Source organism: Anastrepha obliqua, chromosome 3 (genome assembly GCF_027943255.1).
Source record: "Anastrepha obliqua isolate idAnaObli1 chromosome 3, idAnaObli1_1.0, whole genome shotgun sequence".
Classification (NCBI taxonomy): Eukaryota; Metazoa; Arthropoda; class Insecta; order Diptera; family Tephritidae; genus Anastrepha; species Anastrepha obliqua.
The window spans coordinates 138853660-138871243 of NC_072894.1; positions in this window are offsets into that span (position 1 = coordinate 138853660).

Consider the following 17584-nt stretch of genomic DNA (forward strand, 5'->3'; position numbering starts at 1 on the left):
TGAGGATTTTGTCTTTTTTTGTATATTTTAACCTTCTAACGCCTAGTTGAATGAGCATTTCTGACTCGTTCTCTAAAGAGCTATAAAAAAGATCGTTAAAAAGTGCAATTTGAAGGTTCCACGAAAATTTTAGGCAGACAATTTGAGGTAGGAGGTGGCTGCAGACGAAAACTCATATGGCTTAAGAAGTGCATAGAAAAGCTTAGTTCAAGTTAATGCTTACACATTTGGCATAGATACATAGCAAAGAGTTGCGCTCAAGTGCATTAGGGTGGATCGATGTGTATGGAACACAATTTTTATACCTTATTTTTTATTTTTTTTTATTTATTGTATATTTTTATTTTCTTTCTTATTTTTTGTTTTGTTTTATACGAGGGGTGCCTTTTATATTTCGGGATTTGGCAACCCTGGTGTTGCAATCTGGCAACTGACAGCTTTATCGCAAAGTTTGACATTTTTTGGCTTTTACGTACTCAGAACGTTTTGAAATACCAGCGGTATTTGTGTTGTTTACAGTAACTTAAAAGATTCATCTCGGTCCAAAAATGGAATTAAATCGTGAACATTTTCGTGCGATTATTTTTTACAACTTTCGACGTGGATTAACTCAGCAACATTGCATGGATTCATTCATTTTTTGGCGATGAAGCTCCATCAAGGACCAGTGTTTATCGATGGTATGGTGAATTCAATCGTGGTCGTAGTTCACTCCAAGACGAATTTCGTGAAGGTCGTCCAAAATCAGTTGTTGTTCCGAAAACCATTAATGCTGTGCGCGAACTGATATTGCAAGATCGTCATGTGACCTATCGTGAGATTGAGACAATCTTAGGCATTAGTGGGACGAGCATACATTCAATATTGCATAAACATTTGACTGTCAAAAAAATTTGTTCGAGTTGGATCCCACACAATTTGTCAATCGCTCAAAACAAGACTCGTGTCGATTGGTCGAAGGAAATGCTCTAAAATACGATCGCGGGGCTTCGAAACACGTCTATGACATCGTGACAGTTGACGAATCATGGATTTACGCGTATGAGCCTGAAAGTAAACAGCAGTCTACTGTATGGGTGTTTCAAGATGAGCCAAATCCAACAAAAGTTGTTCGCGCATGAAGCACTTCCAAGCAAATGGTCGCCTGTTTTTTCGGAAAAACTGGACATGTCGCAACCGTACCACTAGAACAACGCAGAACAGTAAATTCTGAGTGGTACACAACCATTTGTTTGCCAGTTGTCTTCCAAGAAATTAGGAAAACCAATCGCCAACGACGGATCACTCTTCACCAGGACAATGCGAGCTCTCACACATCGGCTCAAACAACTGCATTTTTGAGCACCCAAAACATCGAATTCATGGGTCATCCGCCGTATAGTCCTGACTTGGCACCGAATGACTTCTTTTTATTCCCGTACGTAAAAAACAAACTGAGAGGTCAAGGTTTTTCGACACCTGAAGAAGCGTTTGCGGCATTCAGAATGCATGTTTTGGAGGTACCTCATTCAGAGTGGCAAAAGTGCTTCGACAATTGGTTCAAACGCATGCGTGTATAGTATATAGATCTTCATGGAGAATATTTTGAAAAACAATAAAGTGATTTTCGATGACTAAAAATTGTTTTTGTTCTCTAATCCCGACATATAAAAGGCACCCTCGTATGAAACTGTTTTCCGATTTAATTTTGTGTCCTCAGCAAAATTTTGGGTCCAAGGAGGTTCATCACTTTATGGTTTTGAAAAGTTGGGGCATAAAAACACATGAAACATTTTGAAGTGTCTTCGAGGCCACGTTTTCTAGAAAAATAGGCGTAAAAACACATAAAAATGTGTGCTTGCGTGTTTTTACGCCTAATTTTCTCAGTAACGTCACCTGCTAGAGATTTCTGCTTATACTCAAATTGAAGCTAGATTTTTCAATATAACAGACATGCAATTTCCAAAATAAAATTAAGAGCTTTGAATAAAATGGGGTTTAGTCTTTAAAGTTTAAGGTCCAGTGATTACGGTCGAATTGCAAGTTATTATGCGCTAAGATCAAAATCATGACTGCTCGGCGGTTTTTGGGATCTCTCTCTCTTAGCTTCACAGTCTGGGGTGGACCATAGCTTCATCAACAATCCTCCTCCAATTCAGTCTCTCTCTTGCTCATTTCTCCAATTACGAACGTTCATCGCTTTTAAGTCTGATTCTACGTCATCAAGCCACCTCTTTCTTGGTCGGCCTCTCTTTCTTCCTCCAATTGGACGCAAAGTAAACACCCTTTTTTGGATTCTTTCCTTGGCCATTCTTATGATGTGGCCAATCCATCCAATCCGCTACGCTTTAATACGTTTTATATTACATTTTCACCACCAGTAAGGTTGTCAATTTCGATGTTGTAACTGATGTGATACGTGCCGTTTTCAAACCGAATATGACCGTAGATTTTTCTCATTATTGTTGCAATAGCTGGTTTATATTATTAACTTTTGTTAGGATCACTAATTACAAAATCGATGCCAGTTTTCAAAATTTAAAATGGCTGTAATCAGCCATTCCAAAATTCCAGAGTGTTTTGCTTGAATACCTTAGGTCAACTTTTTGATTAATAGTTATCCATATTAAATCAGCCATTTTGAATTCTGATTAATTTACATTAGATTTGAGTCGTATTCAGCGTGCAAAAATACTTGGGAAACCAGTTCTATATAACAATTGAAACAAAAATATTAAATTTTGTAGACCGGTTTTTTTTGTCGACACAAACTAGCAAGTACATCATTAAAAAGTGGCGCGTCATGAGTCCAACTTGCTGCCTACAGTCCCTTCTGCTTAATGACACGAACATCTGCGACAGTCGGCGTTTGCGATTGTTTAATTTAAACCAATCATTAAGCAATTCCAATATAGTCAAAAAAATCTTTTTTTATTCACTTGCAAAATTTATTCACCTCACTTCTAAAATTTAAAGTTTCATTTCGAAAGCAAAAAATGTGGCAATGCAAGCAAACTATCATAGAAGAAATTAAGTATGCCGATATCAGCCATAGCCTGTGGCCCTTTGTTCCTCCCTGGTGGAACCAAGGGAAATAATAATAATAATAGCAGCCACTCAAGAAAACCCACCACTTCCGCTTGTCCATTAATGAACGCAAAGTTGATCGAAATGAGGTACGACTATTTGTGAATGAATGTAACGCAGTAAAATCGATTTGGTTGTGATCAACAATGAGGGAATTGTAGTAGTAGTAGTAATTCTTTATTTATTTATAAATATTTCATCTTACATTTCAATAATTTTTACAATAATTCGTTTAAATATATAAATATATAAAGAAAGAAATAATAAATTTGTGGCAATAACAATGTTGTCTGTCACAACTCAAAAATTAATCAAAAATTGAACTCTGCAATAAGAAAATTTTTATAGCGTAAGGCTGAGTATATAAAGCAAGTTAGTCTTTTCCAATTATGGCCAATAAGTATATCTATTACTTCTGCTTCATTTAGCTTCGCTGCGTTTAGGTATTTTATTCTGATCTCCTTCAGTACCGGACATCTTCCTAAGAAGTGCTGCATATTTTCTTCCTCGTTTAAATTGCAGAGGGTGCATATTTTCTGAGCATTTCCATACGTAGTTGCATTTAGCTTCAGTAAACCACATCTTGCTTTGAAAATTGTCGTAATATCAGCTAGCCGCATATCTTCTTTGAGAGAATTGTAAATGAAAGGAATGAATGGTTGAGTGGTGAAATAAATGCTTGAGTGGTGAAATAAATACTTAAATAAATGTATTTGTGTACTTATGTGCATATATATGTATATATGTGCGAATCAATGAGCCGTTAAAAAAACAGATGCTAGACAGCTATACGCATCTGCGTATGTACAAATAAAATGAGTAATCAAGTGAGCGAAATACGAGTAGTATTTATGCCGATCATACATAAGGACGGAAGGAAGGAAAGGTGCCACTCAAAGTGAGCACTTGTGGGTGCATGTGGGTGAGTGCTAATGGGCGCTTTAAATTTTCAATGCCAAGCATGTATGGGATTACTAGTAGTAGTAAGACCTCCTACTACCGATACGCACACACATGTGCACGTGCAAATAAAATTACAAATAAAATGTAAAGTGCTCTGAATTAAATGTAAAATGGTTATACTATTTATTAAAAAGTTTACTACATTATTTGAGACTAACCATTGCAAAGTGCGCATTTGTACCCTAAACGTTGAATGTTTCTTTAAATTCCTTGAAGTTCTCCCGCAAATAGAAGAACCTACAATTTTATGCCACCTCCGAACAGTGGATGAATTTTTTATGAGGAACTTCTTCTATAGAACGTGTACCATTGCCTTCCCAGAAGCGATCGCTATTAAAAAAAAACCTTTTCTATAATTTGGCGTTTCAAGACCATGCTGGGTTTCGTACGCAGTTAGAAGTATTATAAGTTTTTTGTGTATGAATTTAGCAAAAGGAAAGGAAAAAGAGAAAAGGAAACTTCTAATAAATTTGAATTTTCTTTAAATTTATGAAAAGTTATATTAGTCGAGTGCAACTTTGCGTAACTGACTCAACTGAAGTGAAAAAGGCTTCGGAGCTCAAAAAGACATAAGAGCGAACTCCTCCTATAGAACTCCTCGGGACTAGAATAGTGAAATTTTTTTATTTTTGAAAAGCAAAATAACTAAGTTCGAAAGTTTCGGGAAACCATGTTATAAAAAAATCATTTCAGCGGTTTTTAGAAAAAACTAGAAAACTGCCGAAATTCTCTTATCGTTAGCTTTAAATACAGAGGTGGGCTTTTACTTCTTTTTTTTTTTTTGTTTTTTTTTTTTTGCCAACCGACCCGGTCTAATGTACCTTCTACTCAAATATGAACGAGACGGTATCAATAAAACGGTCCGCGGATGACATATGGCAAAAATAAATTGTTTGGTTTTTGGTAGGACTGTTATAAGCTTACATGGCAAATTTCAGCGTGATATGTCACATTGTTTGTTTTCTGTGCTACTGTAAACAAGTCAAGCTCGAGTGTGTTCTTCGAATTTAACGATGGAAATTCAAGTTGAACAAAGAATTTGTTTGAAATTTTGTTATTCCAACAAAATTTCGGCTTCAGACGCCTTAAAAATGTTGCAGACAACCTATGGGGCCTCTGCTTTATCGCGTGCACGTGTTTTCCAGTGGTACAAATCATTCAAAGAGGGCCGTACATCGGTTGAAAACTTGCCTCATGAACGTCGTCCAGCAACATCAGTAAACGACGAAAACATCGGAAAAGTAAAGGAAATTGTGGTTGAAAATCGCACAAATCGCAAAATCGGTTAACGCTGAATATTATTTAGACGTTTTAAAGCGTTTGCGCGAGAACATTCGTCTTAAAAGGAAGGAATTGTGGGACAACAAGTCATGGTTCTTGCATCACGATAATGCACCAGCTCACACATCACGTCTTGTTCGCGATTATTTGAACAAAAATAATGTTAATATCGTTCCGCAAGCACCGTATTCGCCTGATATGGCTCCATGTGAGTTTTTCCTGTTTCCCAAGCTCAAGTTGCCGCTTCGTGGAAAACATTTTGAGACAATTGAAGTCATAAAAGAGAATTCGAAGAACACACTCGAGCTTGACTTGTTTACAGTAGCACAGAAAACAAACTATGTGACATATCACGCTGAAATTTGTCATGTAAGCTTATAACAGTCCTACCAAAAACCAAACAATTTATTTTTGCCATATGTCATCCGCGGACCGTTTTATTGATACCGTCTCGTTCATATTTGAGTAGAAGGTATATACTTTATATTCGTGAAAATTGTCAAAATCGCAGGCAAAAAAAATTCAAAAATGACGGCCACTAAACTAAACTGAATGGACTATAAAATTGCATGCCTTGAAGTTTTCTAAAGATGTTGATTAAAAAGTTGTAAATTTTGATGAGCATTTTTTTAAATCGCTTATATTTTTTCAATTTCGTACAAAATTTGGAGGTTTGAGTTATATAGTTTTTGTGGTAAAAGGCACTACACTGTTATAAAAAAAAAATTGAATACAAGAAAAATTATTAAAATTTGGTTGTTGTTGTTCTTTAATTCTTTAATTACTCGTACTACTTTTGTTTTTTCTTTTTCTTTTCTAAATCCTTCTTTTCTTCTCCTACTGTTTTTTTTTTCTTCTTATTATTATAGTTAAGTTAAATATATTGGATTGATTTGTAAATGAACTGGTGTAAAATTTAGATTAAGAAACTTGTATGTTAAAAACATTCCAGTTTTTTTTATAATATTGTTGAAGTACAATTAAAAGACCTTAGTCTTACTATGTACTATTTGTATAAATAAATAAATAAATAAATAAATAAATATTCCTCATACATTTACGTGGTATGCTGCAAAAGTTGCAGTCCTTAGTCCGATATAGAGGCGGGTCGTTCCGGTAACGTAAAACCGACTGTCGTGGGAAAAATTAAAAGCATGAGAAAAAAACTATTTTGTATGGCGAGGGACCCTTTCTAATGTGCATGCTTTATATGGAAGAAAATTGTCAACATTGTAGAAAAAAAATTGTTAAAAATCAAACGCGATTTTTGAGTGGCTTCAAACTTACATAACATTACTTACAGTACATTTTGAGTTATATAGTTTTTGTTGTAATATATTGTATATTTATAGAGGAAACATTAAAAAAATTAAATAAAAAAAATTTAAAACTTGGTAATTCGTCGCGCTGCTATTATTTTGCGCACAGATGTATGTCCACATTTATCCTTTACCTTCAGTTGAAGCCTCTTTCCAATGCTATTGCATGACATCCTTACCTCTAATGCTTGTGGAGCCATAATTTTGTCTAATAGTGTCATATGCATCTGTTAACGAGAGCTTTAGAATTTTCCATGAAATGTGTGTTTTTGCTGCAAGCTTTTATCTCCAAGCTATTTAGCTCAAGGATGATGGCGGCCAATATTAAGAGCTTATGGATTTCGTCAATTTATTTCTCTGCCAATTTCGCGCACTTTTTCTTTGTACGTCTTTTACTCAGAATCCAATTGATTTGCTGTCCACGGTTGTAAGCCAGTCTCCAGCACCTCTTCCCGAGCGATATATGCACATTGTTTTCACATTTTTGTGTGAATTTTCAAATGCGGCCCAGTTACGGAACTTTCAAAAATAAGACATCATTGCAGTTGTTGCACCCGGTAGAGCAAATATACTACAGCATATCGAAATAAAAATATGTTTAAAATAATTTGAATAAAACACAAAATTATGATTTCCATCGCTTTGAATTATTTCATATATTGCAGTAATCGTTTAAATAGCATGAATGCGAAAATTGCCACCGGCGACGATGATGAAGTCTTTATCATTTTATAATAACCAAAGAGTTTATTTAGTCAAATATCTTTGTGAGCTGTATCATTAACATTCCTATTAAAAATTATAATTCATTTTTTGAGGTGGTGTTGCTATGAGACTTTTTTTTTAAGTAAGCAAACGTGTACGAGTAAAAAATGTTGAGCTATGACAATCAACACTAAGCAGCACAATAAACTCTGGAATTGTGAGTATTTCCGCTGTCTGTATGAAATTATTGCTTTTATCAGTATTATTTGTGTTAGCGTTTATTGTATAACTTTTTCGCGCGCACACACACACATACACACACGCATCCATATGTGCATGCCGAAAAAATTGTCACGCAACAATACCGCTACCCAGAGCGCACTCTCTTCCCACTGCTTCTCAATTGTTGCATTTAAGTAGGTAGATAACTCATACGCCTCTACGGCCATGCACGTATTGCTCTTACATACATACAAACAAATATTTCTGAATGCCATGCAATTCGTAAAAGAAATTGTAGTAAAATTCAGTTGGACGGACTTAAGTTGCGAATTGCACCGAAGCAGGGGCATAAAGAAATAGCAGCAGCACACTACAAAAAATGTAGTGGGGAAACAAATTGAATTTGCCAGCACTTGAAAATGTGTGAATGATACAATAACTCTCAGCTCAGTTGCTCAATTATCAGCACGGAAGGGTCATAACGGTGGGAAGTGGGAGTGTGTGGTGATGAGTTGGGGTGTTCAGTTGGCTTCACTTCAATCCAATTCCGCTTAACAGAGCACAACAGCCTACATATGTGTGGATGTGTATGAATGTATGTATGCGCATACATGTGAGATAATGATAAAGCTAGCAGTGCCCCCACTCGTTGTCACGAGCAATCAGCCATATAAAAATATGCATACACACACAAATCAACAAAAATACAATAGATAGACTTTTGTCAAGTCAACCGGTGTCTAGGAGTACAACAGTAGTATAATATTCAGCGCTTTTTCACTTTTTTCTAATTTTTTTTTTATATTTTTTTTTGTTATTGTACACTTTCGTGTAGTGTGGGTTTCAAGGGTTTTTTGTGCTGCTTGGCGGCAGTGTTCGCTATTTATACTATATTTTTCATTATTATTGTTGTTGTTGTAGTTGCGCTTCCGTAGGTGTTGGTATTTGCTGTTTGTGGCACACATTTACATACATATGCGTTTTTGTTGTTTGATTTTTATTATCTTGTTATTATAATCTGGTTGGCGATGAACTCAAAATCCGGTTTGGTGACTGCGTGTCTCCGAAGCAGCGCAATTTTGCCGCTGCCCCACACAGGCGCTTGATGTGTTAAAATTACTTCTCTAGCGCTGAATGTTTACTTCTCAGAGCATTCCGACATACATACATACATACACATTTCATATGAGCGTATTTTCATAATATTTTTTTTTTGTTTGTTTCTTTTCTTTTTGTGTTTTTTGTGTGAGGCAAAAACAATTTGTCATTTGGAATGGCGCTTTTGGTAGAGCAGAAATATTTGAACATCTCTTTTAAGCTCAACAACTACAGCATATTTGTCACAATTTTTTCTTCTGCTATTTCACTTTCCTATTGATTTTATTAATTAAATTGGTATTCGGTATTTTTTTACCCGGCGTCTTCTTTATTGCCTCAGCTCCGTTGGTTTGAAGGTCGTTGTGTGAACTCATCAATGAATGATAAAAAAGGAAATGATAAAAGCGCAAATACATATGTATGTATGTGTGCGTGTGATCCACAAAAAACAAAAAAGTTTAACACGGCCGCCTTAGATGAGTGTGCTTGTTCGTGGTTTATCGATTGTTAAGTTGAAGGTTGTGAGTTCGATTCCGATGTTTTACATATAGAAATTTTAATATTGCAGCAGAAACTTTTTCTATCTAATTAGTCATCAAGTACGTAAAAATTCTAAAAAAAAACATGCGATAGCCTAACATTTCAGTATTCAGCAAGAAGGTTGATTCGGTGGAAAAAGCATTTTTTAAGAATTTATTTAAAGCATAAGGTAGTCTTAGCTTATTCAGGCAATTCGCATGTAATAATGCATAATTTGAGCAATATTTTTCAAAATTTCCATAGCGAAATGTGTTTCTGTTTCTGTACAGTGAATCATCAAAGCGTCTGAAAAAAAAAAATTATTTTGCGGTGTACATCATAACTCGCAATAGAAACGTCTGAAACAAAAAAAAGCAAAATTCATTTGTTTTTCTTCTTCTTAACTTCTTAGTCCTTGGAAAACCATTGCTTCCTTTACAGATTCTTGCCATCGATCTCGATTTACAGCCTCTTCCCTCCAATATTGCACGCGCATTTTCCTAAGATCAGCTTCCACATCTTCTAGCCACCTTTTCCTCGGGCGCCCCCTTTTTCTTTCTCCATTTGGGCGAAGATCTAGTGGATTTCTCGTTGATCGCTCCCTTGGCATTCTAGCCGAATGTCCCAGCCATCTAAGTCGTTGAGACTTAAGGGGACAGATACCTGTAAACGGCCATATTTCCGCTGATTTTCATTAAAATTATTTAAAATGAAGAAGTCAATATATTTTTTTTCAAAATTGGCATACAGTTTATTTATACATTAAAATAATATAAAATGGCGGATGTACACTCAATTCTTCCAGGAAGGTCGCAGCGGGGCTTCTCAATCGGCGGGCATTGTAGCATCGGCGTCAGTATATCAAAATACAAATATCAATAGCAATATCAAATATGAAAACCAAAAACCAAAATTTTTTTTGTTTATTAATGTCATAATTTCTATATGAATTAAACAAAAATGGGGGAAAAAATTCGCGAAATAAAATGCTTAAAAAAATTAATTTTGGGGCGAATTTTCCTACTATTTTTGCTTCGAAAAAATTATTTTTTCGAAAAATTTTCGAAAACTTAAATTCACATAGAAAGTAATATCATAAAAAAGATGTGTGCAATATTTCAAGGAGATTAGTCAATAACTTTTTGAGTTATCGTGTACGCCAATTCGAAAAATATAGTTTTGAGAAAAACGGGTCTAAAGTTTGAATACAACGTAACTATACCTCTCCCAGCGCTCGAACACAAAGAATAGAGTCATCACGGTTGACGATCTATAATATAAAAAATACTTAAATTTACGTTCTAAAATTTTTTTGACATATTCTTAAAGGATTATATATATTAACATTTTATGAAAAAAAAATTTTTTGTTTTTTAATTTCACAGGTATAGATGCCTTCGTCATTATGCCTAATGCAATAAGTGCCATAGTTCACAGCCATATGTAAGCAGTGCTTTATACATTCTTAATTTTTGCTCACGCGATAATATTTTAGATCTGAGCAGATTTATATTTTTCGAGGTCTGCATGAGAAGATTTCTTTTTTTACGATTTTTCAATTTTTCAAGCATTTGAAATTTATTATTTTATCAAAAATGTATCAAAGTTTCAAACTTATTATTATATTTTAAAATTATAGTTCATACTAAAGGGTGGTTAAGTTTCAAGGGCCGGTGTTGATTTTGAATAAAGTGCAATTTTTTTAGGAAATTATTGTCATTTCTCTTTATTATGACAATATTGGTATGGCTCAATTACGGCCTGGTATGGCTCAAATAACGGCCAAATAGCCGCCGCGGTCTCGGCGGCTCACCTCCATCCGATGGTTCAAATTTCCGATGACGCTGAGGCATAATTGAGGTTCTATACCGTTAATGTGCCGAATTATCTCATCCTTTAGCTCTTGAATTGTTGCTGGCTTATCGACGTACACTTTTTCTTTCAAATAATCCCAAAGCAAGAAGTTCACCGGCGTCGTTGACGTTTAGGTGTGGTTCACATTCAACATCGGCCCTTGAAATTTAACCACCCTTTACAACAAAATCCATATAACACATAATTTCCAACTTTTTGATTCCTCAATTTAATGTAACTCAAAATTCATGTTGATTTTTGAAAATTCCCTGACCGTGTTGTGCATATTCTTCATTAACGAATGCACGAAATGCTTCTTTTTTTGTAGAAAACTTGCGATAAAATTATCAATAAAGGGAGGATTGATAAGGAAAAAAATTATCAAAAATCAGTTTCGATAAGAACTTTTTTTTAATCAACGAGAATCACAAGATTTCTTCTCTACAATTTATAAAGCTCTGATGTGTTTCGAAAAATTAGAAATTAAGGTTAAAGTGTCAATCTGAGCCAAATACAAGGTGGCGCAAAATTAATCATCCATTTTTTTTGTGAATAACTTTTTAACTAATTAATGATTTTGAGTGAAGGAAATCTTTGTTTTGACCTTTACGCGCTCCGTTGCTTGTCTGTTTCTATACTGCAGCTGTCTAATTCGCAAGTGTCAAATATGATTGACGTACGGCGCCATTTGCAAAAAAATTTGTAATGTGCCGATAAGATGATTAATTTTGCGCCACTTTTTTATAATGTCCGAACATGTGAAATAAAATATCGGGATGAATCTTTTCGTAAAACCGTTTAGCCCCTTATTTGCCGCTCATAGTGAGTTTTTTTTTATTTCCATGTGTTTCTTGTTTATAAATATTAATTTTTCTCTTCGAATTAATTTGAGTTGTGTGCGAACGCCTACGACAAATACTGCTGATGCCACGCCAACTACAAAAGTAGTAGTAAAAACTGAGATAACAGCATCTAAGAGTGAATATTTATTGGATATCATAAAAGCTATGCTCGCTGCCAAAATTTAAAAAAACTGTCTACGCACCGTCTGTCAGATGTTGTCAGAGATTTTTTCTTTACTTTTTATGAGTGACAGCGCAGTAAATAAATAAATATACCACCCAGTAGCAGCGGTACAAGAGATTATTTCTTACTGTGAAGAAATACGAGCATTCCTTTCGCACAGCAAACGAATATATGAACATTTTTATGCATATATACATGCATACATATACATATGTTTGTGTATGTATGAAATGGAAAATTATAAATTTATCTATTAGGATACTTTTAAAAATTACTTTAAATACATTTGTCGAAAATATTGAAAAAATAATAAATGTCTGTCAAATTTTTACTGCTGGAGGTGTCCAAAATTGGAGTAGAACACCGCAAATGTTGAACTAAAAATGTATTTATATATTTAATTTATAATTAGAAAGAAGAAAAAAGAGGTATCTAGATGGTAGAGAATATGCGCTTCTTTATCGCAGTAGTTCCACTGTGAATATATTTTAGCTGGATTTTATTAGGTGAGGTTGCACTTGGCTGGTCCTGTAGATCACACTTGGACCAGAAACTGGTTCATAGTGATACCAAATGTTTGTATGGTGAGTTTAAGTAGGCTACTAGTTTTTTGATCTGCCACACTTTCCAAGGTTGAAAATAATGCAGAACCTAAGCAGTTTATTCGTGTTTTGCTAAGTGCAGGGCAGTGGCTGAGTAGGTGTTTTCGATTTTATTAAATTTCACTTGATTTCAAAACTTGCGAACTAGTCCGTTTATTTTAAAAGCTTGCCCCAACCACGCTTGATTCGTACGCCTACGATTTCTTTCCATAATTACAAGGGCTTCATTATATTTTTATACAAATATAGTTCATACTACAACAAAGGCATATAACAGAAATTTACACACTTTGCATAAAATTTTTCACAATTGTTCAAAATTTCGTCAAACTTTTAACTTTTTAGCCCGAATTTTTATAATTCTTGGTATGCAGTTTAACAAAGTGCAAGTTTCAAGTGATTGCAAAATACCGTTAATTTTTTACATTGTTTTCGCCGGTGCTAGGCTTTTGCTTCCATATAAAAAAATTCTCGCGTAAAAGACCTGACATCTCAGCTAAAAAAAATGTTTTAAAATCAACAGTATTTTGTAGTAACTTGAAACTTACACTTTGTTATACTAGAAATCAATGGGGTATACTATAAAACTGCATGCACAGAAAAATTCTGCTTAAAAAGTTTTCATTAAATTTTTAAAAATTTTGAAAAAGAAGTTTGAAACTTTGCGTTATATGGTTTTTGTTGTAGTGTGAACAATATTTTTATAAAAAAATAGTGGTGAGTTTATAATTACAACAAATACAAGGTTGCGGAAAAGTTATAATTTTTGCAAATGGCGTCTTACGTCAATTATATTTGACACTCATGAACTAGACAGCTGCATTATACCAACCGACAAGCAATGGAGTGCATAAAAGTCAAAATCGTTTTTATTTTTATTTTGTAACAAAGTCAATCAAAAACAAAATTGGATGTTTAATTTTGCGCCACCTCTGCATATGTGCATATAAAATGTAAAGGACAGACTTGAATTCAATGAGCAAATGTTACTAAGTGGATCTGTTTCCTGGATATGACCGCTTATACCTAATCTAACTCACTAGACTGACATGACATTCATGGGATGGATTTATATGCAAATTGTCATGTGTATATATGTATGTACGTATGCGCAAATTCAATTACACAAATGTGATGATACCCACAAGTCAACCAGTAACGAATGCGTGCTAGTACCACATAGCTGTATGAGTGTGTGATCTTTGCACTTGAACAATTAGTCATGGCGTAGGCAAATACAAACGAATAGAGTATGAAAAGTTAAAGAGTCGCATAAGCCTAATACGTACGTACTACTGGGCTATACATACATGCATAATTCGATGCCATTTCCAGTGCATGGATGGTGTACTACTAATTTATATACGAATAAGTATGTACGTAGTGAAAATCAATTAAGTTAAGCGGAAGGTATTGTATGGGTGAAATGTATAGGGTTTTCCAATAGGGCGGTGTGGGGGCAAAATGGAATAAAACAAGTTGTAAGTGAAGTATTAAGGGAATTATCTTTTTATTTATTTATTTATTTTTATTTATTTATTTCTTTTATACAGTCTGTGTCAGAAAAAATGGCCCGCGATTATTCATTAAGTATAAAAGATATATATTTAAAAAAAATTTACATCAAAGTACGTACAATACTACGAGTCGCAATTACTCAATAAGCCGTGTAGTCTTCCTCGTTGTCGAGTATAGACTGGCATCTTCATGCTTTGAACCAGCTTTTCTGCGTAGCTCGTCGACTAGATGTTGTGAACTTGAAGCACGAGTTACTTTAAATCATGGACTGGTCTTCCGGCAAGATGCGTTATCATAGTTCCCCACACATTTCCAATAATGTGACGCCATTTGTTTTTTTGTTGTTTCTCAATGTGTTTTCCTGAGAGCAGTGTATTTGGTGATGTGGGAGGGTAGAATATGTTCGCCTCCTTCAGTCGACGTTCTATGGTGTTGATACTCACATCTATTCCCTTGTTAGCAAGAACTGATTGTGCTTGGCGTAGTCACAAAAGCTAGACGATCACTTTATCCTGTTTTTTTGTCGTCACTCGCTTCAAGCCGCGCTCGGAAAAGTCATCAACATTTTTGTACAGTTTATACCGCCGATTCCACATCACAACAAACATTTTTGGTTTTTTAATCACTTTTGCAGCCACGGCGTAAGATAATTTCGGTCCTTTCGAATGCGTGAATGAAAATACCGCCTCAAAACGCTTCGTGTGGTTCTCACTCATTTTTGTTTGATTGCGTTTACGGGAAAATTTCGAACAACACTAACCTAAGTTAGCACTGGCGTCGTGGCCCTTGAGTGGTACTATTACGCAGCAAAAAGCTGAATGAAATATATCTTGAAGTTACAAGAAAAAAACCGGTTCTTTTCTTCTGACACAGACTGTAGGTAGGTACAAGTTTGCAGTCGGTCTCTAAACCAACTCACTAATACCGTTGCCGATACATTGTGATACCAAGTTCATCTACTACTCCTTGTTAAACCATTTTGTTTGAAGTACAAACCCATTGATCTAGCAGCCACTTATTTCCCTAAGGTCGCCAGTATCATTCGAAAACGATGAACCGAAGTATCTAAACCTAGTGGCATGGCGTGCGGGACAGTAACACAGAAAATGTCTGACAGACTCTTCCTCCTCCTCATTTTTGCAGCTTTTGCATAAGTCGAAATGAGGTACGTTCAATCTTTGATCTTGTCGATATAGGACACAGTGGCCTAAGATCAAAGCAACTAACATAGAAACGTTTTTCCTTGACCAATTAAGTAGCGCCTGACATCCCATTTTGGGCAACTTCTTTTTTTAGCATTACATGTCAAACTATCAACCCATTTTTTGTTGGCTGAAGTGGCAATGCTACTTGCACCGCGCAATTTGTAAGTTGAGAGAGGTATACCTACGGTCTGCCTATCAAGAGGGAGTGCCCTCTCTCGCTAATTTGTTTGACTTACAATTTCCTGGTATGTCACTATGCCCTGACACCCATATCAAATGGACGCCCTGCATTTGCGAGCAATAATGGAATTAGTAATAACCCCACCAAGAGATTTAATCGCCGCTTGGCTACGGGAGTAAATATAGATTTCTCTGAAAGTAGACAGATTTTTGCCTAACCAGACAGCTCAAACTTCATTAATGGCTAGAAGCTCAGCCTGAAATACGTTACAGTGATTGTTTTACTAGACACCCAATTAATGTGTGCTATGACCACCTGGTTATGTTACCTTTAAGGGCATCGTTCTATCGCAGCTCATTGGCACAGACCTACAATTTCATAAAAATCTCCCCATAAGAAAACGTCTCGTGGAGCTAACTCTCGTGATCATAAAAACGCCGCCCGTAAAAACCACACTAGAGCCTGATCCACCTCCCAGGCAAAGCAGTAAAAATCTCATCGACTATCACGACGATATCCAAGAACAAACAGGACTATCTCTACTGAATCGGATAGTGTACAGACAGTCATGAAGTGACATTCATCGGGAATGTCATGCCACCTTTCTAAACTCCCGATCCCCAAATGCCGTCATCGCAGTTCAAGAACCATCCATTGCAGACGAAGAGTTTCAGTTGCCTCGTGAGACCCGCGTAATTTTGACACAATCACGTTCAGGATATTGCAGTTAGTTAAAATCCTACTTATTCAGAATAGATCCCGACATACTCAACATATGTATATCGTCTGGCATGTGAAGGTATGGCGCACAATACTCATGCGCCCTATTCGCATACGCTCGTAAACCCACTCACCTAATACTCCCTCTTACTCTGGACCTAACCTGTCGAAACAGCACGTTTCCTGGACAACCTACCGTTAGATGAGTTAGTGGGCTAAACGTTGAGCGCGCCTACAGTTCCTGGGGACCGTCGCTACACTTTTCGTAGGGCCGACAGTATTAAATTTAAAAGATAAATGTAACCTGACTGAATGTTGTCAATAATATAGTACTTTACTAATCAAACACTTGTAACAAAATATAACAACTTTTTTGTTAAACTTTTTGGCTTTCTTAGACCTAAATAATCTTGAGTTTTCATCTTAACAACCAGAAAAGTATTTCTGAACTTTATGGATGACTCCTTCATTTTCCTGCCAGTCCGGTTACTTCTTGAAAGAGAACTTAGAGAGCGACCGCTTTCTACCGACCGAGGGAATATCGGCGCCGCGCTCAACGTCTTAATGAACGGCGACAACAACAAACGCCGCCCAAAATAACATGACCACCACAGCTTGTACACATTGATGCGTCCCCATTCGCGAACCCTTTATAAAATTTGGAAAATGCCAAATTGAAATCAAACAAAAAAATATTATTTCTTTTAGTTTCCCCGAATACATAAACCAATGAGCGCAATTTCTAACCCGCATGTAAAAACATGTCGCTTCATGTGCTTTTTCATATTCATACCCATTGGGTAGATTTGTGCGGGTGGCGCGCGCTTCCGGCTCGAGCGGAAGTGAATGCAAAGTTTACAACAATAGCAGTAGCAACAGTAACGTCGTTGCTATGATGCGGTGCGGTTATATGTACACACATACATACATAGTATCCATATGTGGGTATAGTTTTAGTGACGCCAACAGCAGGAATACAAAATTTTCAATGATAGCCTTGCTATGACGCATTTTCAACGCCAAATAAATGAAAGAGAAAATAATAGTAATAATAGAAAGAAGAAAAAAACAACAATAACATATTAAATACAAATTGTAAAAGGCGAAGTAGCAAAACAACTGTGAATTTCACGGTACAACGTGACCGGTAGTTTATGAATGACTGTTAGACGACGTAAGCTGGGCAGTGACTAAATGGCATACCATCTAACTGCCCATCTCACTGTCGTGCCAACACGCCAGTCACTTGCCACTTTACAGCTAAAATTACTTTCAATGTGCGAATGAACGAATTAGCGATTATCT